The 20,906-nt window shown below is 49.4% G+C and overlaps 1 long non-coding RNA gene across 2 annotated transcripts; it reads left to right on the forward strand.

The window, feature by feature from the left end:
* The first annotated feature begins 3,960 nt into the window (after nucleotides 1-3,960).
* Nucleotides 3,961-17,101, forward strand: LOC114214508 (uncharacterized). Of its 2 annotated transcripts, XR_003610437.2 has the most exons (4): nucleotides 3,961-4,525; nucleotides 5,243-5,430; nucleotides 7,162-7,400; nucleotides 11,106-17,101. It is a non-coding gene; the product is annotated as an uncharacterized LOC114214508 (long non-coding RNA). The 2 variants fall into 2 exon arrangements; XR_015766402.1 differs by having other exon boundaries at nucleotides 3,994-5,430.
* Nucleotides 17,102-20,906: the final 3,805 nt, after the last annotated feature.

Here is a 20,906-nt window from a genome sequence, read left to right on the forward strand (position 1 = left end):
CCAACCTGAAAATACATTAAGTAGATCAAAAGTTAGATGTAGGTCTTTTCCAGTGCGAGTGAGATAAAAGTAGAGATGCTTAAGAGAGATGAATCAATAGGCGTGGGTGCTCTTCACTTTGACAAGGAGGAGGCTGACATGGAGCTGTGTGGGCAGTCTGTCAGAGAGTGGTATTTGCTAATAATGCCAACGTCCTGGTAAATTTAGATTGAACTACAGTCACCTCTTAGCCAACTGCCTGGTTACCTGCGAGCACATTTTAAGTCCAGGTTAATTTCGTTCTGACCTGCTCTCGGTGGGAACATGTGGAAGGAACACAGAATAGCCTCAAGGCCAACTGTAGCAAATCATCTTTACGTAATAGCGGCAGTAATAATAATTGGTCTGCAGAATACAGCTCCAGAACAAAAAGGAATTATTTTTATCTGATTGTTGATGAGAAGCCAAGAGTTCAACAGAAAAATTAACCCCAGCAGCATGCATTTACATTAGGGGCCAGAGTGCAACCCTTGTAAGAACTTGAATAGAGAAAAAGATTTGCATTTGAATAGGCCACGTGTGCGCAAGGTCTAAGGGGAGAGTCAATGAAGAAGTCTGTCTTCCCTGTCCCGGAAACCCATTCCCTCTCAGGAAGCCACTTACCAGGACGCCTGGGTGGCTCAGTGGGTTAAGTGTTCGACTCTTGATAATCAGCTCAGGTCTTGATCTCAGTCGTGAGTTCAAGCCCAGTGGTTGGGCTCCATGCCCAGCATGGAGCCTACTTAAAAAAAAAAAAGAAAAGGAAGAAGCCACTTACCTTCCATATCCTACCAGACACAGCCTGTGCATGTACAAATGTGTTTTGTGAATGGAAATGATAGCAAACTGTTTACATTTTCCTACAACTTGCTTTTTTCACTTTTTATCTTAGGAGTTTGTGTAAATACATACAGAGCTGCTCTATTCTTCTTCATAGCTGCAAATTATTCCACATAACCATTTATGTTACAGTTTTATACTAGATCATTTTAATAACCATTCATGTTGAAATATTACCTTTTTATGGATGGACATTTTTAACAATACTGAAATGCATGATTTGGGATATAAATATGATTGAATGTGAAATCTTAGGAAGGTGGTTTCAACCATCAGCCCTTTCGAGGGAAGGGTAAGGTTGCTGGTCTAGGCATCCTAGGTCTGATTTCTCATTTCATACCATTTTCTAACGGTACAGTGTGATTTTTGCCATGCGTGTGCTAGCGTATGGTGAGATTACTTTCTTTGTATCACAGATGGGACAATGCACATGAGAGCCGCAGAAGCATGGAAGAGCCTGGTCACAGGGGAAACTCAGTAGTTCAGCATGACTCCAGTGAATGTGTATGCAGTCGGTGTGGGACTGAGCGACATGGTGGGGAGGGTGACCGGGGGGAGGGAATGGGGATAGGTGTCTCTGAGTGGTGGGAGGTGTGGGTGGCAGAGAGAAGATGAGTGGTCAGTTGGTGAAGGGCCTCTCTGACCAGGCCAAGGAGTTAGGGTCTGAGTTGCCACTGAAGAATCATCCCTGCCAATCAATGTGGCCAGGTCTCCACTTTAGAAATAAACTCTGATGGCAGTGTGAGAGCTGGATGGGAAGGACACGTGTAGAGGTGACTGCTACCATTCCTTGGTTTGTGGCCGCATCGCCCCAGTCTTTAAGGCCCAGCATCCTCAGATCTTTCTCTGCTCCATCTTCACATTGTGTATCTGACTCAAACAGCCCTCGACACTCCGTTGTAAGGACACTTATAATTGCATTAAGGGCCCAGCTGGATAATCTCCCCATCTAAAGATCCTTAACTTAATCACATCAGCAAAGATTCCTTTTCCAGCTAATGAAACAACACTCACACATTCCAGGGATTGGGTCCTGAGATCTTTGGGGGCTGGAATTCAGCCTCAGTGAATGGTACCTGAGGCGCTAATGGACGAGGAGCAGGCTCAGGGGAGGGGGAGTTAGGGGAGAGGACAAATGCTCAGTCTGAGATGACCGAGCAAGTTAGGGACAGGGACCAAACTGGCCCCCCACGCCCCTGTTCTTTCCCCTGTCCTGGGGTAACTGGGCAGGCAAATGAGTCCACAGATGAACATGGCTGAGAATGTCACCCCTGAAACTGAACCCCTAGTAAAGCAACAAGGACAGCAACGGGCAAAGAGCCGTTCTTGAAGCCGAGCCACCCAGAAAATGGTTTCCACATCCGATGCAGACAGAACTAGCATCATCATATTTTCTGAAACCAATCAAATCAGGGAGTATTACTGAAACTTGTAAAGAAAACCACAAGTTAGTCACTTAACATCACAACTTGAACATCCACAGCTCCAGATTGCTCAGGGAAGCTCCTGGAGATGATTATACTTTTTGTGGAACACCAGAAGACCCATATACCACAAGGGTAGCTAAACTGTTATAGCAAAGAGCAGAGATTTGCTGGTAACTGAAGACCTATGAGAGTTTTTAAAAATACCAATTAAAAAATAACTGTTTGCACCACTCAAGAAAATTACTCTGAACTATGACTCTTCTAGATCTTGACCTCAGCCTTCCCCACCTGATGGTTGAGAATATCCTGGCCTTGGCTGATACTTTCTCAACAAATGTATTCTTTCCTTCAACAAATGAAGCATCCCCATTTTCAAAAACCAAACCCAAAGAGATTAAATTAGTGAGGAGGGAAGAAACTCTCTGCTTTTGAATGTTAAGAACAGATTACATATTTTTGATGTGACTTTGAAACTGCTTTATCAGTTAAATAATTCTCTACATTTATGATACTGGCCAGTCTTCCTACCAAAGTTAAAAGCCAATGGAAATGTTATGTCTGCCAAGTATTCCCACTTCAAAAGGAAAGTTCGTGGTGCTTTGATGTGAGCAACACCTCATCTATCTTTCTGCAGTTCATTCCTATCTAAGCATTCTGATAGCTTTTAAAAGTATGCCTCCTTTCTTGAAAGCCTCAGTGCAGATTTACCCCACACTTAAGCAGCTCTTTGGATGGGGCATAATTTTAGATCTTAGACATTCAAAGTGCTATGTAAAATAAAAATAACTTCTTTATTTTACATTATTGTCTAACTGGAGTTTTGTGATAAGTAGTTTATACAAGAACCATCCTTTTCTCTTTTGTGTGACTTCACAAGGCCTGGAAAACACCTAGGTGTGTCACCCATGTGACGCAATGAAATATTTTGTTCAGAGGAATTCTAATTTTGTCAGAGTATGAATGACTTGGTTTCTACTTACAGGAATCTACTTCAAGTACTTTTCAAGGATATTTTGCAAATACAACCGCACTGGGAATTGATCATCCTTTTTGGCGGTGCAACTGTTCAAAGCAGGAAGTTGTGCTTTGCATTTTTTAAAAATGGTGACAATAGTTTTAAGGTATCAATCGCAAACGAGATGAATCTAAAAAGAATGGTTCTTACGTATGGAAAGACTAGCACGAGAGTGTAAGTTAGGTCAAATATATACCAGCAAGGAGCGTGGACGTGAGTTTGTTAGCCGCTGAAAGGCCCTAAGCAAAGCAGGGACGATTGCTTTCGTGGCCCCGTGGAGAGACGGCTTAAGGGGAACATGCCTGAGAGCAGGTTGACAAGGAAATCCAGAGTGTCTGAAACACAGCATCGGCGATTGGCATGAAGAAAATGGGACAGGTTCCGTAAGTATTTAGGAAGTAAAATTTGTGTTTGAGTGGACAAGAAGGAAGAAGGGGAGTTTAATCCCCTATTTTCAGCGTGCTCGGTTTATTGCAGGTGCTCAACGAAGTGACAGTTAATCAGTGACTACATTTCCCATAGGCCTTAGGGCAGCGTCGCCTGCATTTCCCAGAGAGCTGTGCGATGCCCACGCTGGCCCTGAGCGTCATGGAAAAGGTAAACAGGGAGGGATGCGTTCTTTAATGTTGCTTTGTAACCAAATTCCCCATTCTCCTTTCCTCCTCTGTCCGTCTTCTCTGTCTCCCGCTCCTCTGTTCACGGGCTTCAGGAACCCAAATACCCAGCACTTGACTCCTTTGGCAACAGCTTGGTGTTACCGTTTCAGGGCCGAGCGACCGGAAGCGGAGTGCGCCTGCGGCCTTCTGGGAAATGCAGTTCCGTCTTCCCATGGCCTTGGTTCGGTGTAAGGACTCCGTCTCCTCGGGCCGCAGAACCAAGGCCTGGGTGGTGGGGGCACGTGACCGCCCGTCGGAAAGCTTTGGGGACTGTTCCGCGCACGGCTTCTCGCAGGCCCAGGCCACCGACCGTTGCAGAGCCGACGAGCCCGGCTGGTCTCCATGGTGGTGACCGGCTCGCCGCAGAGGCCTCTGGGAATTGTATTTGGCTGGGGAGCCGGGTCCGTGCGCCGAGTTCCGAGCGGTGGCCGTTACCGCTCGCCAGCGCGGTCGGGTCGGAGCTTGGCGGCGTCCGGGGGAGCTCCTTCCGCGTTTCCTCGGCCCCCGGGATCCCCGGCAGACGGGCGGTCGCCCGGAAAGGCGGGGTGTGGGCCCGGGCTCCAGGGAAGGTATCTGGCAGGCGTTTTGCAGAGGCTCGCACAGCGGGACGGTCACAGCGTTGAGAGTCACATCAGAGCGTGGCCTCGAAGGACCGCTTGGTCCAGTCTCTTCTGCTAGATTGTGGGGGACCGAAGCCCAGAGAGAGTCCATGGTTTGCCCCAAAGCGAGGCCAGACCCTAGTCTGTCCGCTCACGCCTTTCTTTCCAGCACAGAGCGCCCTGCCTGACACAGAGCAGGCACCCAGACATCGGTTAAGTGTCATTTCGTTCTAACGACAGCCAGCTGAAATATAAAATTACAAGTTTAAAAAAAAAAACATTTTTTTAAAGAGGAAGTGGACCTATAGATAAGGAGACTTATCAGCCAGATACAACCTGTAAACTTCATTCGGATCATGAGTCCAAGAATCAATTGTGTGGTTTTTAAAAAATCTGGTAGATGTGAACATTGATTGGCAATATGGCAGAGTTACTGTTTAAAACTTCTGGTTGTGAAAAGGCTGTTGCGGTTCTGTTTTTAAAAGGAAAAGAGTCTTAGAGACACATACTGCAGGTTTTATGGTCGAAATGATGTCTGAGATTCGCTGGAAAAATACCCAGCGTGACCGGCTGCGGGGAGACAAGAATGGTACCGGATACCTGAGATGGCGTTGTACTATTTTACTCTTTAGTGGTGTTGAAAAGGACTGTAATCAAGGGGTTTTATTTCGTGTTACTGTGTTTCAGAAAGTTTCTGAAATATGAAGCAGCTCAGAGTTTCTCTGAAACATAAGCCTCACAAGTGAGCCTCCTTGGGGACTTCTGTCAAGAAAGAGCACTGCAGTGAGGGGGGCTGTGTCCCAGTGCCCCCAGGTCCTTCAAAAGCAGGACAGAATTCTGACCTTGAAGCCGGAGGCAGAGGACCATGCTGCCAGGTAATCAGCCTCCCACCCGAGAGCTAGCCCATCGGCACTTCATAGAGTTCTAGGACCAGGAGGCTCGGGACCCTACAAGCTCCAACATTTTTTGATCTAAAAAAAAAAAGAAAAGCAAGTAATTACCTTTATTTCCTTTAGGGCTCCCAATTTTCTTAATTGTCTCCAGGACAGGAAGTTTTCTGGGGGCGAGATAGCACCCCCCCAGCACAGGAATCACCACACATCACCAGCTTCAGCCACTTGATCCCCAGTTCACACGTGGATCTTGGGAACCCCACACCCTCCACACCAGTGGCAAGAGGTAGCATCCTCTGGGGAGGATATCAGGGTCTTCGATCTTTTTCTTGGGCACTCCTGTGTTGAAAAGGCAGACTGAACATGATAGCTTGCAGACCTGTGCTGGGAGTGGGGTGTGATCATCAGACTAGCATGAGACCTTATGTCCAGAATTCAAAGAGGTGCTGAATTTATTGGAGCACAGCAGAGAATCTCAGTCTTCCACCGGTCCCCATGCCACAGCTGGGTGTCCTTCATTACACAGGACATAGGATTGGGCTATTTGAATTCTGGTGTGGTTGCTTTTTAGCCTCCTTGGCCACCCCAGCGACTCTCCCCCCCCCCCCTCGGACCCTCAGGACCTTCCTAGGGTCCAGCATCTAATGGCTATTGCCTGGTCTTACAAGAGGCTTCTGGATCTCCAGATGAGACCAGCATCTGTTCTAATGGCTCAGTGTTTGGGCCCTTGCAGTTGTAAAGTGTAGGACCTCCTTGGTCCTAAGCTTTTATAGCCTCTCACTGCCCATGCTCATAAAGGGCAGCTGGGCAGCATAGCCCAGCACAGTGAGGGCTGGAACCAGCTGGATTCAGGTCCTGGCTCCGCCGCGTGCATCTGTAAGCATCAAAGAGGAGAAAGTGCTTTGTAAACTATAAAGTGCCTACATGTACAAGTTTTTTTTTTAATTATTATGATGTATCAGAGTTCTTTGACCAACACGGGACCACACACTCAAATCCAGGTTTCCACCCCTCTGCCTGGGCCCTCCTTTGTGCACTTACCTCAGGCTTCGACCCCAGGATGCACCTCCTTGGAGGTCACTAACCTTGGCCCCTTGGGCAGCTTCCTCAGCTGCCTGCCTCCCACGTGGGATGGCCAGGAGAGCCCAAGTTCTTCCCAGCCTTCTCAGAATTCCCTTCCTGTTTCCCCCCGCCCCCGCCATCCCCACCACTTCAGTCCCCTGCCTTTTCCTCATCCTCTTCCCAGGTTTGTAAAATAACCTGGAGGTATTCTCTCCTTAGGAAGTACTTCATAATCTCACTGTATTTCATAACCTGCTTTTTTTTTTAAAAAAATGATTTATTTAGAGGGTGAGAAAGAGAGCATGTGAGCGGAGGCAGGGGCAAAGGGAGAGGGAGACAGTCTCCAGCAGGCTCCCTGCTGAGCATGGAGCCCAACGTGGGGCTCCATCCCAGGACCCTGAGATCATGACCTGAGCCAAAACCAAGAGTCAGCTGCCTAACTGAGTGCACCACCCAGGCGCCCCTCATAACCTGCTTTTTTAAAAAAAAAGTGTGATCATTAATTACTTTTCTATAACTTCATTTTTCATTGCTGTTTTATATGTCATGGTTTATTTCATCCATCCCTAGTGGTAGGCTTGCATTTTATTTCCATGGCTTTTCTTTCCAGAGCAAACAGGTAACATTTGGATTTTCTACGTATGATTACAGACGGTGACCTCAGGAGTAAGGACGAGGCGCTCAGATCAGGAACTTGCTGAAAGAAGATCCCACGGGTGACTCTTCACCAGAGCTGGGAGATACCTGAGAATGTTCCAGAATCTTAGACCAGCATTAGGGAGCCTCCAGACAGGAGGCCAAGCAGCTGCCCTGCGCAAGAGAAGAGTTTCAAGCAGGAGAGGGAAGAAGCAGCCATGATGGTGACAGAAGTGACCAGAACTCCAGGCCAGGTGAGTGCCTCATTCCAAGTCAGAAAAGTTTTGCAGACAGAGACCCCATACACGTAGCACCTGTGGCCCCAGTTTGTGGGCAGACCCAGCCCTCATTTAGCATCAACCTGCGCAGGAGAGGATCCTCCATGTGGGCGTGGGGAATAGACTCTAGATCACCCAGAAGCTGGTGGTCATGTGCCCCTGCGTGACCAGGTCAGGAGGGCAGCATGTAGATGAGAGAAAGCGAGGCAGGAGGGACCAGGGGGTGTGAGCCAAAGGTCATGAGGGACATAACTAGAGAGACGGCAGGGAGGACTCCTTCAGGAGGCCTCGCCCCCAAACCCAGGCCCCCATATGGCCCTGCAGCTGGCCGGGGTTTGTGCTCCCCGGGTGTGGAAGGGCCCAGGGAGCTGGCCTGGGTAGTGGCTCATCACCCAGCCACTCGGCTGTCACCTGAGCCCCCAGGCCTCCACTTTAGTCCCCTCTTGGTGCCACTTTTGTGTCATTTTTCCCTTTCAAAAAAAAAAAAAATAATGCATTTATTCTTTTATTAACAAAAGGAATACATGTTTAGAACAGAGAATTTTAAAATACGTCGAAACAAAATGAAAAAGAATTAGTCATCTGTTTTGGAATCATGGGTAACATTGTCTCTCTAGCATCTGTTTCTAAACATATATACACATTTCCCCCATTACTCAGATTTCTCCTAAAAAAAAATATAGGGAGACCTCCTGGGGTCCACAGCCACCTGCAGCTGGAACTTCATCTGCCCTGCTTTTCTGGGTGGGAAGCAAGAGAAGACCCCACATGCTTGTGAACACAGTGGCAATACCCCTCGTGGCCACAGGAAGGAGGTGTTGGCTCACGCACGTGTCCCCAAGCCACCCGTGCCGGGGTCTGGAATGGGCAGCTCCCATCCAAGGCAGCCGTAGTGAGTCCTCACTTTATTACTCCTGCTCACTGCATCTCTTGGAAACCTTCTTGGTGCACGAGGGGAAAAAAGACAGAACTCCCAGCCTCCCTCTTCCACCACACGTACCTGAACTTGAGGAATCCTTGGACAGCTGTCTCCTTGCTGTGGCAGCCTTGGGCTTCTTCCCAGGGAAGGGATAAACCATAAACCTGCTCGGGTCATCCCCACACTTAACCCTCTTCTCGGTTTCCCATTGCTCTCAGGGTCCATTCTGAGCTGCGTGCCTCCCCACCTGCACTGTTTCCTCACATACACTAGACAGGCCGTTTTTCGGGCCCTCTCACTCTGCTCCATCACCAGCAGACCTTCCCGCAAGTTCCTGTCCACACACCAGGCTGAGGCTTCCTCTTTGGGGCTTAGCCAACCTGTTACTTCCTCCCCAAAGTTACTCTCAACCCTGTGAGTCTGGGTTACGTAATTCTCTGTGCTTCCTCAGGGCCCATCCTTCCCCTTTCAAATCGCACAGCATGCTGGGTTGTCTGCTTCCTTCTAGAATGGGAGTTCCATGAGGGCAGGGACCGTGTCATTCTGACTCACATCCCCAGCGCCTGGCGCTCCGTGGGGCTTGGATGAAGGAGTGAGTGAGCCCTTCCCTGTTCTCTGAAGTAGAGTCTGCAGAAGGCAGCCCCTTCCCCCTTCATCCCCCTTACCCCCCAGTTCACCAGCTGCCTCTCAGTGTCCCCTGTGTTTCTGGAAACGGAGCCCGAGGAGGAGCAGTGCTGAAGGGCCATTTGGTTCCCTGTGGGATGACCGTGGCACGAGGAGTGAGACAGACCTCGCTTCGGGTGCTGGCTTATTTTCTTTACACAGTGGAGCTAACGGGCCCCCGGCTCGTGGGGTCGCTTAGAGGAATCATGTGCCCCCCCGACACATGGCGGACAGACTCCTTCCTCCCTCTCTCCCGAGCGCCCTCTGAGACCATGGGACCTGGAGGTGCTGCTGTGCTCCCGAGACCCTTCTCGTCTCCCCGCGGTCCCCCAGGCCACTTGCAGCCGGCTCCTCCTTCCCTGTCCTTTACCTCCCCCCCCCCCCCCCGCACAAACAATAGTACCAGGGACAGAGCAGACAAGATGCCGAAAAGGCACTTGTTGAATGGATGAGTGGATGAATGAGCCAGTCACAGTCGCCAGCGTGGAACGGGTCAGTGGTCACCAGCCGGTTAGTGGACAGGCAGCCTCCTGCCCGCCGGAGCCCAAGCCCACACAGGCGGGGCCTGTGTGAAGGTACCCTCCCAAGGCCGAGGCAAGGGACAGGAAAGGTGACATCAGACTTTGCTGAAGACCGACGAGGAAGGAGGAAGGGCGATGTCCCCGTTCTTCTCTTTGGCTCAGCGCTGTGGACCACAGGGACCTTACGGGCTCCCCTGACACCTGAACGAACAGTCCCACAGGGCATCTGCACTCCTTACAGCCAGGCTCTTGTTCCACCGCTGGTGCGAAAATTTCCAAGTTCCAGCAAAATCCTTCTCTAGATTCCGTTCATCGTTGTTTTTCTCCAATAGGAATGTTTTCTGTCCCGTGTGCTCAGAGGCCCGTGCAGCGGCCCCCCTCGGGCCCCCACGAGCTCCCTCATTCCCGAGGAGCCCCCGCCCTCTCCCCAGTCAGGATCCTGGGGAGATGAATAAGGGCTGATTTCTCCTCAAATGATCATCACCCTCGATTCATTCCATTTGAAAGATTTAGCTCGTGAATGGCTTATCTGCTCTTGGGCGAGTCCGTGGCTCGGCCCACTGAGGATGCCACTTTCTCCTGCGTGGCACTCGGAAGGTCGGGCTGCCAGGGCTTGTGTTTTATGTGTCCCGTGCCCCTCTCCTGTGACCTCCTCATCTCGAAGAGCTGCTCGCCTCCTCCCGAGGATTTTCCTACATCAGTGCCATTCACTGAATCTCTCTAGGATGAATTAGGAAATGAAGGGAAATTTTCCCTTATTCATAATATTCAAAGATTTCCTCTGTACGAATTCTCTGACACCCTGCCAGAATTGTGCCCGAGGTTTGGGCTTAGAGTCTGAGGTTTCCCAAAGTGATGCCTTTATCAGCATATCAGCAGCAGCTCCCCTCCCCCAGGGTGGCCCCCGTGGTTCTGCCCTGGCAGGAAGGCTGAGCAGTGGTGTTTTTGGGCTGTCCTCGGTCTTGGCCTCACACTGTGATGACATTGTAGGAAATGCCAGCCGTGCATGGCGCCAATCCTGGGAGTGACTTCGGGGAGGGGGAGGCAGGGGAGCAAGCAAGCGATCAGTATTGTCGTGGAGCTGTCCATGCAGTGTCCTGGTTAACTCTGGCTGACGTAGGGACCACCCTCAGCACGAACCCGCAGCTCTTTGAGGGCACGGCCTGTGTCTGAAGCATCTCTGTCCACAAGTCCCCATTTCCAAAAACCAGGCTCTGTGACTGCACCAACATTCCAGCCCCTGGCTGTCTCCTCCTGTGATAGCACAGCAAGGGGAAAGGCACTACTTTCTGGGGGGGGGGGGAGTGAGCTATGTTCTGAGCGCCCGAGGTCAGTGCCTGGGTCACAGATGCCCCTGGAATGCAGTGCCACCCCCCCCCCCCCACGGCTCTGAATTTGCCCACCCTCCTGGCCTGGCCTGAAACTCACCTCCTCCCTGAAGCCTTCCTGGGACTCTGTAGGCCTGCTGTTGGACGCCCCCATCCGTGTTCCTGTGAGAGTTCACGGCCCACCAAAGCCCTTGGCACTCACGCGATGCTCTAGGTTTTCATGACTTTTCTATGCCTTCTTCTCCAACAGACTTAAAGGAAGCTCTTTGAGGAAGAGCCACATCCGCTGCTTGGTGTTCTCCATGGCATGTCTGAGCACAGCGGGACTTGGGTTGGAGACCGGGTGTGGCTGTGGCCACTGCGGTTGAAGCCGACAGATTGATGGTTCAGCGCAGTCGTGGGCGGAGGTGTGCCCGTGACCGAAGCCGTGGCCTGCCTTCTCAGGGGACAGTTGCTGCCGCACCGTTCCAGGTCATGCAGGAGGAAGGTGATCTTGTCCTCGTTGCCACTGCTTGCCCCCGACACCCGCCCACGCCAGGCAGGCCAGCCAGATTCTCCCTGCTGCCAGCCGTGCATGGCGCCAATCGTGGGAGTGACTTCGGGGAGGGGGAGGCGGGGGAGCAAGCAAGCGATCAGTCTTGTCGCGGGGCTGTCCATGCAGTGTCCTGGTTAACTCTGGCTGGCGTAGGGACCACCCTCAGCACGAACCTGCAGCTCTTTGAGGGCACGGCCTGTGTCTGAAGCATCTCTGTCCACAGTGCCTGGCTTAGCACCTGGCACGTAGAAAGCCTTCACCTGGCGTGGAGTAGGGGAGTGCTCCTGTAGTTACCAGCAGCCAGGGAGTTCATGGAGGGAGCGAGTTCAGATGTTAGTGACTGTCCTCAAGTGTCCCCCCACCCCCCAATGAGTGCGTCTTCCCTTTGGTATATGGAGAAGTCCTGGGTCCTAAGCACAAAATGCACACAGTGCCCCCTTGTGTGTTTCGTAAGCTGCAGAATCCCCGTCTTGCGGGGAGGTGCGGGGGAAGGGGACAAATCCTGTGTATACATCCAGGGTTTTATAGAGCCTCGGAGCTCTCTGCTGCTTGCTTGCTTTCTTTTTTTTTTTTTAAGATTTTATTTATTTATTTATTTAATTGACAGAGAGAGAGAGAGACAGCAAGAGAGGGAACACAAGCAGAGGGAGGGTCAGAGGGAGAAGCAGGCTTCCTGCTGAGCCGGGAGCCCGATGCGGGGCTCGATCCCAGGACCCTGAGATCATGACCTGAGCTGAAGGCAGTCGCTTAACCAGCTGAGCCACCCAGCTGCCCCTCTGCTGCTTTCTTTTAAAGCTAGTGAGTTAGAAATGTTCTAGGCCAGATAGTAGGAGCTGGTCCGGAGGGCTCACACTGCCCGTAGAACCACATCTCCTAGGAGCCGGGGGCTGCTTCCAAACAGCTGAACCTTGAAACTGGTGGACATGTGAGCCGGTCACCAAGAGTTAAGGAGAGAGGGAAAAGGAGGGCCCTTGCCGGCCACCTCTTTGTGTGCTTACCGGGGGCTTTGGTGCCCACGCAGTTGTCTCTGGGCAGGAACACCACTGACTACCAGGTGTCGGCGCTCTGGGTTTGGCTGTTGGTAGCTGGAGTGTCATTTACAGTGGGTCTCCAAAATGGTCCCTCACATTATTCCCCTAATGACCACCCGGAGACCCGACTGAACAGAAATTAATGCAAACAGGTAGAGGAGGTCGAAATAGATGATCAAGTGAAGGCTGTGGGGGGAGCGAGCAGGGAGCTGGAGGGGCAGGTGGCTCTCAGCTCCGCACTCATAGGGAGCAGGCCGAGGCTCTTCCTAAGAAGCAGCTCCAAAGGCTTCTAGAGAATTGCTCGAGAAGCCAGGTCTAGAAGGAAAGCTGTAAAGGGCTTCATGGTATGTAAAGGCACCCCCCCATCCCCACAGCCCCCCATCCAGAGCACCTACGCCAGGCTCTCGGATGCTCGCTGAGCGGCCGTTCTCACGGGGGGCAGCTCCAAAGGCTTCTAGAGAATTGCTCGAGAAGCCAGGTCTAGAAGGAAAGCTGTAAAGGGCTTCATGGTATGTAAAGGCACCCCCCCGTCCCCACAGCCCCCCATCCAGAGCACCTACGCCAGGCTCTTGGATGCTTGCTGAGCGGCCATTCTCACGGGGGGCCTCTGAGGCTGCTCGGGGCATGCGTGAGGCTCGAACCAGCACAGCCTGCCTATAGTGCCCGCACGGCCAAGGGCTTCCCGCACAGGGCCCCGCTGAATCCCCAGGAGCCCCGGGAAGTAGCATGTTCCTGTCTTCGTGTTCGAATGAAGAAAATAAGGTTTAGAGAGGTTAAATAACTTGCCCAAGGGCGGGCAGCGAGTAAGGGGAGGAGCAGGCTTCACGTCCAGGCCTGCCCATCCCTCGGGCTTTAAGGCGCTACTTCTCACCTTGCGGGAATTTTCCTTGCGTCACCGGAATCCCAGTCCATGCTGCGTCTCAATCGCGCAGCCACCTTGAAATGGTCTTGCTTCCACAGCCCCCTCCTCGGCCTGTCAGAGCCGCTCAGTGGTTTCAGAGAGGCCAGGTCGAGTAGGGGCTGAACCTCCCGATCATCCCTGTGGTTCACAAGCGACATCCCACGCACTCCTAGCAGTCACTGGAATTTCTGCTGTGGGAATTTGGGGAGAGTCTTGAGGCATGGCAGACGCAAGAATCTGTGATTTCTGCTCTCCATTCTGTGAGTCAGGTCATCAGGCAGAGCAGGGCGGGAACAATTTCTTTCTGCTCCACTGTGTCTGGGCCTTGACCCAAGAGGCCCAAATGGCTGGATTTGGCTAAGGTGGTCTGACTGGCCGTAGTGCAGGGGTCTTGGTTCTATCTGCCAGCAGGATCCCTCCCCTCTTTTTCACGTGGCATCCACTGAAATGGAGTGGAAATGTCCAAAATGGCTTTTTCACTCGTGCGTCTGGTGCTTCCATGTTCTCCCTTAACGGTCTCTCTTCATAGAGTAACTTCATCTCCTTACATTGTTGTTCCGGGCTCCGCAAAGCCACCATCCATGCTCTTCCTTGTGCCACGGTACCTGTCCTGCCCTGAGCCCCATCTGTGGGGAGCTGCCACATTTGGCCCCCACTGTATTACATGACCCCGCGCGTTGGGCCAGGATCCAGTGGAAGCTGACCAGTGACTTTTGAAATCACCTGGCTGGCTCAAAAATATAAGGAAAGCCAGTCAGACCAGTTGGATTCCCCTTCGGGGAAACTCGAACCAAAAAATCAGACTGTATCGGCACAGTGTGTGTGTGACAGGATAGCATGAGGGCAAGTAGAGCCTGGATGGACCGATGTGCTGGCCTGAATGAGACTGAAGAAGGAACGTGGAGATAGAAGAAAAACAAGCCATGACATGGAGAGACCTCCAAGTGGAGGGAACCATGAGCCTGTTGTTGGCAAGGGGAGAAAGGAGCGGACGGCCAGAGCAGAGCTGGGACCCGTGAAAGGCCGGGGGTGGAGCCAGTCCCAGAGGTGCCCTAGTGTCCCAGAGCTCCTGGGCCCGCCTGGCCCATGTGAGTCACTGCAACAAACTTGTTCCTTATTCCCTTGGATGTCAGTTGGCTTAGAGGGGGCCGTGTGACTTCGTTCTGCCAGTAAAAATTAGGAGGAAATGGGCTGGAGGACCTTCTGGGAAGAATTTTGCTTTTTGATTAAAGGAAGGATGGTGAAGAGGCCTGGCCCTTCTTCCTGCTTTGGACATGGATGTCTGAGGATGTGATACTTAGAGCTGTAGCAGCCATCTTGGGACCATGAGGCAACAAGACCAAGAAGCCAACATACCAAAGTTGGCCCAGGAGATGGACAAAAAGAGCCTGGGTCCTAGATGACATCGTTGAGCCACTATACCTATCCTGGAACCACCTACTTCCAGTCTTATTGATGCATTAATTAAATGTCTTTATTTTCTAAGCAGATTTCGGCTATTTGAAGCCTAAGACATTCTTAGCCAGTATAGCACTGCTCTGAACCTGTCTGTCCGTCATCAACTCCTTAGAGCCCCATGCTCTTGGTTTAGATCCAAATGGGAAATCACCGCAAATTTAGACAGTGGAAATCTTAACTTACGTGGTAGGAAATACAAGTCAAGATTTCTCACAGCCTACAGAGCAATTCCAGCACTTAGTCCCAACTCCCAGGGCCTGTTGGACGCAAATGAGGAAAGATAGATTCAGGAAAGTTCTAGATACATGAGCATGAGTCTTCTAAAATGGGGCTCAATGATGAATTTTGGGACAAACAAGTGCAGTGAGGGGAGAGGAGGAGAGCCTAAGCATGGGCCAGAAAGCCATGGAAAGCACATGGAAGGAGCAGCAAGCTGGAATGGACAAATGGTGGGTGGGTCAGATCACTTCTGCGGGAGGCCAGGGTCCACAGCAAGATTTCAGAAGTGCCAAGTACTGGCTGGGAGGAGTTTACGGCAACTAGAATTGAACTGGTGGAAAACGAGGCCTTTTCGTTAACCCTCCAGCCAGCCTTCCTGACAGTTTAGATCCTCTTAGGAACAGGGCGTGAACTGTGGCCATTGCCTGTGTGCGGGCGCTCCCACGTGCTTCATTCTGTATCTCTTCTCCATCTCTCCCTCTCTCTCCACCCTTTCTTCCTGTCTTCTCAGCAAAGCCAGGAGCCAGAAATGCACAAGATCTGAATCTCTTCTACCTCAGCTGGAGAGTAAAGATAGTGGGAGGCAAGGATGCCTTATGGAAGCTTCGAATCCCAGACTAGGGTCTGGGGATCATCCTGGTTCGCTTGGGAGGCAGGAAAGCCATCTGTTGATAAGGGCTAAATTAAGCTGTCTTCTGCCCCAGCTTTGATCAAGCAGTGGGGACGGGGTGCTTCTTCAGCACAACACAAGAAAATGTGTGGTCCTCCCTTCCCTCGTGCAATGAGACGTTGAACTCGAACACTCTAGGCCTTCCTCTTTTGATTTCTAGTTTCAGGTACACAACAAAGATAAATTGGCATCCTACGATTATTTCATTGTGTTCAGAACTTGAGAAAAGTCTCACCAACCCATTTCCCATCCCCACATCATCAGTAGTAGAAACACGTGGCCGGTAGAAGGTCATCAAATGAATGGGACCCAAACACGGTTGAGTTACCAGCAGACTCTGCCACTAAGCCTCACCCCTCTGGGCATAGCCCTTATGCACCCTGCCTATCTTAGGAGTCCTGCCCCCAAAGGCCAAAACCAGGTCAACCCCGACATTTGCCCACTGTGTTACTTCACTCACTCAGTAGAAGTACTGAACACCTAGTAGAGGTACAAGCTAAACTTATAAAAGCAATGATACTATTAGGAAGATTAGTCATTAAAGACACACACAAAAAATTCCTGACCTCATCAGAGAAAAGAATGAAAGCTTTGGGATGGAGAAAGCAAAAAGGGTAACCTCCTACTTTGATGTGATTAATGCTTCACCGTGATGCTTAATACGCCGTGAATTCCCCCACCCCCACAGTTGGCCCGTACACCATGAAGGTTTCTCTGAAATCCAGTAAGGAAAAGAACTTGAAGGTTTTTCCTCCTTCTTGGTAATCAGGGTTTTTTCTCCAGTATGAATTTGCCTGATTATGGATTAAACGCTCTCCCACAGTCTGTACAACACGAGAGTGTCTTTCCCGTGAACTCTCCAATGATGAGAGAGGGCTACACTGTCCCCACATGATTTTCCACACCAATTAGGCTCACAGGCTTCTCTCTAGGATGAATGATCTCAGGTTCAATCAGCTCCATGCTTCCCGTAGACAGTTCTCCATATTCATTACATATGACCAGCTCAAGTCCCAACTAAATTAGCTGACATTGTCTGAGTCTGGAACTGGGATTGTAGGTTCTTCCTCATCCATTGTGCTTACAGAGCTCCTCCCTGCCCTGAAATCCCAGAAGTCTAATTAGCTGTGAGCACTGTCTAAAAGCATTTTCACATCCATTATGTGCATGTGGTTTTTCTCCAGTGTGAATTCTCTGATGTTGAATGAGCTCTGCTTTCCCGAAAGCCCTCACATTTATTGCATTTGTAGAGTTCCTGTGGCTTGTGAAGGTGCTGGAATGCTTGCAGAGGCCTCCACAGATCGGGCTTTCTCTAAGACGAATGTTTCAGTGTTCAGGAGGATGGGAGCCCCAGCAAAAGTCGCCTGTATTTGTAATGCGAGATCTCTCTCCAATACGAATACTGTAATCCTGAATAAATTCTGACTTCTAAGATTTGGCCATGTATATTTTGCGGTCTTCTCACTTCTAAAAGATACAGACAGAATTGCACATTATCCCCATCTTCATCGCATTCATGGGATGGGGTCCCTGATGGTTCTCTGGGATGTCTCCCTAGTCACATCTCTCTCCATGCTTGGGGGCCAGCTCATCCTCTGATAGGGACCTCCTCACTGCATTCACCTATGAGTCTACTGCTGCAGAAAGTTCCTGCTCAGGGCCCGCTTGCTCTGGGTCCCAGCCTCACAATATAAAATCCCAGCAAGTGTAAATCCCAGCCATTGTCTCTCAAAGAACCAGAACATGTCTTGGGCGAAGAATATAAAATTTGGGGAGAAGACTTAAGAGTCAGCGTGCCTTTGGGTGAATCTAGAAAATGATGGCTGTGACAGATGGCTGGTTACTTATATTCCTTTTCTTAACAAACCCTCTTGTGGTCACACTGAGAATGTACCCATTAAAATTACCTTCCCTAGTGACCGGCAGGGAGCACATGGGGTCTTGCAAGGAGGCTGTTCCCACTCTGTTCCTTGATCTGGATGCTGGTCAAATTGATGTGTTCACTCTGTGAAGATCCCTAAGTGGGATGCTTAGGATTTGTGCACTTTCTAGGAGGCAAAGTTAAAAATGAGTAAGTTCCCCATAGTGCCGCGTGCAGCCAGCAAATGAGATGTAAGCAGAACTGGGCGTCCACGAGAACTCATTAAAGTGGGGGACTCCAGAGCAGGAACCTTTTGCCTTTTCCCTGCCTGCCCCCCTTCTTCTCACGGATCTGGGAGGTACCGCCCGAAGGCGCAGCAGCCATCCTGGGAGCTGTGAAGGAGGGTGCCCCTTCCCTGTGGCCATGAACTTCTCACCTCTGGAATTTTCACTTTGTCTAGCCTAGGCAATGAAAAGTGACTCAAGGTTAGGCTAGGCATCTTTCCCTGTGTTCATTGCCTCTTACGTTTTAATTTTGTTCACCTTTCTCTTTGATCCTTTTGCAAAAGTTCTGCATTCATTGAAGGTATTGTCCCTTCACGTGTCAGATGCCTCGCGGCCATCCTTCCAAATGTCTCTTGAGTTTGTGGGGTTTTTAAGCCAAACAAATTACCCCATTTTTATTGTATGGCTTCTGAATGTTGCATATTCATGCTTTTCCCACTCCGGAGCTATTAAAACGTTAATCCTTTCCACCTGCTGGTACTTCATAGTTTCGTTGTTTTATGTTAAAACCTTGGGTCCCCATGGAATTTACCTTGAGGTAAGGCCTGGGGGTGAAGGTCCGGGATAGTCCCCTCCCCCATCACCTCTCAGCACCGTCTGGGGAATAGCTCCCTTTTCCCAGCCATTGTGAAATGCTGCTGTGATTATGGGTTCAGTTCCCATTTGAATGTGGGTCTTTTTCTTGAATTTCTATTTCTGTACCTTGTCTGATACATAATTATTTTGACTCTTTTTCTTTATAAGTTGTTTTCCTATCTGATAAGGCTACTGCCTCATTATTCTTTTCCAGAATTCACGTGACACTAAGGTGGATAAGTGGGGGTTGGCGGTAGTCACTTAGAGATTTCCATGATGTCAGACTGTACAGAGCCTCCTGCATACAGAGAACATTCTAACAATATCCTTAGTTTGAGCAATCTCCCCCTTTCCTCTGCAGTGTATTCTTGGAGCCATTTGGTAAGCAGGAGTCATATTTTCTCATGATAATTACTCATATCCAGAAACTCAACATCAAACAAGTTCCGGTTCTGACAAATACATCATAAAAGCAAAAACATAAAACTTAGGATGGTCTTTAGCAATATAAAAGGACAACATGATGCTTCAAGTCCTATGGCGTAGGCATATGGGGACTCAAGATAATAATTTCACAGGCCTCCGTGTGCTGTAGAGTCTATACAAAGCACAAACCATTCTGCCATTCTGCCTGCCTGGTCTAAAAATAGCCCTATCTGTGTCAAAAGGACAAATACGACATTCACAAACGTGCTTCCCTTTGGGGAATTTAGGAGATTCATGAGGAAATGATGTGTAAGATCCAAGTTTCTTTTTAAGGTAAACTTTCCAGAGAAAATGAAACTCATTGTTTCTTCTGATAAATTTCCCTGAAACAAAACAAGCATTCAGAAGAATTCCATTCCCCTTACAGCTGCATAGGATTTTTAGGTTTTTCCTAGAAATGGCTATGATAGTATTGAAAGGCCTCATTAGGACATTAGTTTTGAGTGCATGGAAGTATTAAGAGAAATAGTCTCTGGAATCATGCCTTTGATCTTTGCTTTGCTGCATAAATGCTTCATATTGGTGTAATAAACAATGAAATGTTTGGGAAAATATGGGTCCAGGGAAGATTAATTCCTCCAATAAGTCAGAATTTGTGGTAAATGATTATAAGTGTAAAATAAAAGAAAAAGAAACTGTATTGGCTGCACATAGTGACTTCCTTCCAAAGAGTACAACATGGATTGGGGGGTGATAAGTAGCTGCTTTACACGGGAGAAGCCCAACAGTCCCCATCCCAGCCAGGCAATGAAGGTCAGCGTCAACAGTGATCAGGCTTGTTGATGTCTGTACCCTCGATATGATGTGATGACGATGGCCCTTTACCACCATTGTGGTCTTTGTCCCCAAAACCCGGTACTCCAGTCTAATGCAGTGAAAACATCAGAAAATCCCAATTGAGGACCTTGTGCAAAATGCCTGACTCCTCCAAACTCTCAGGGTCATCAAAAACAAGGGAAGTCTGAGAAAGCTGTCACATCCAAGAGGAGCCTGAGAAGAAATGACAGCTAAACGGGATGCTGTATCCTGGATGGGATCTTGGAACATTTTGAAAAAGACATTAGGTAAAAATTAAGGAAATTAGATCAAGGGTGAACTTTATTTAATAATATATTAATATTGGTTCGTTAGTTATAACAAAGATACCATAAGGTGTATTAATGGGGGAAACGGATATATGGGAACTCTACACTATCTTTGCAACTTTTCTGTAGAACCAAACTATCCTGAAATAAAAGTTTTATTTAAAAATAGGCTAAAGGGGCGCCTGGGTGGCTCAGTCGCTAAGCGTCTGCCTTCGGCTCAGGTCATGGTCCCAGGGTCCTGGGATCGAGCCCTGCATCGGGCTCCCTGCTCAGCGGGAGGCCTGCTTCTCCCTCTCCCACGCCCCCTGCTTGTGTTCCCTCTCTCGCTGTCTCTCTCTGTCAAATAAATAAATAAAATTTTTAAGTAAATAAAATAAAAATAGGCTAAAAATATCAAAGTATTAGAAGAGGTTGATGGCAGTTACGGACAAGATGGCATGGATGCAGTTCTCTCTCTTCTTCCCACTAAAGTGCAGCTCAAACCCTGGACATAATGTCTAATACGAATAGAGGAAGACTCTGGAGGGTGGAGGGAACATCAGGAATTAAGAAAGAACAATGATAATGGTAAAATTATGGGCAAACATATTAGACTATCCTCTTGAGTTTTTGAAATTATGTCTAATAGCTAAAGCAAAAACCATAACATTGCCTGACGTGGCATTCATTGTATGGAAAAGAAATACGTAAGGCAATTTTAAATGGGGGTGCGTGGGTACAGAGACCTAAATGGAGATAATATGGTTAAAAATATTGATACCAGTAGGTTGTTGGAGTAAGTTACAGATGTAAAACACCTAGGGCAACCACTGGGGAAAAGAAAAAGAAAAAAAAAAACTATACAAAGACTTTGTTGTGTCAGTCCCAGCCCATTGATAGTGATGTTCTTGATTAGGAATGCCTGAGCCCCACAGATGTCCCCCCTTCCACCAGCACCAGGGCCAG

The sequence above is a fragment of the Eumetopias jubatus genome, unplaced genomic scaffold (genome assembly GCF_037043125.1).
Source record: "Eumetopias jubatus isolate StellerSeaLion01/CBP00866 unplaced genomic scaffold, mEumJub1_p1.0 scaffold_12, whole genome shotgun sequence".
NCBI classification, from domain to species: Eukaryota; Metazoa; Chordata; class Mammalia; order Carnivora; family Otariidae; genus Eumetopias; species Eumetopias jubatus.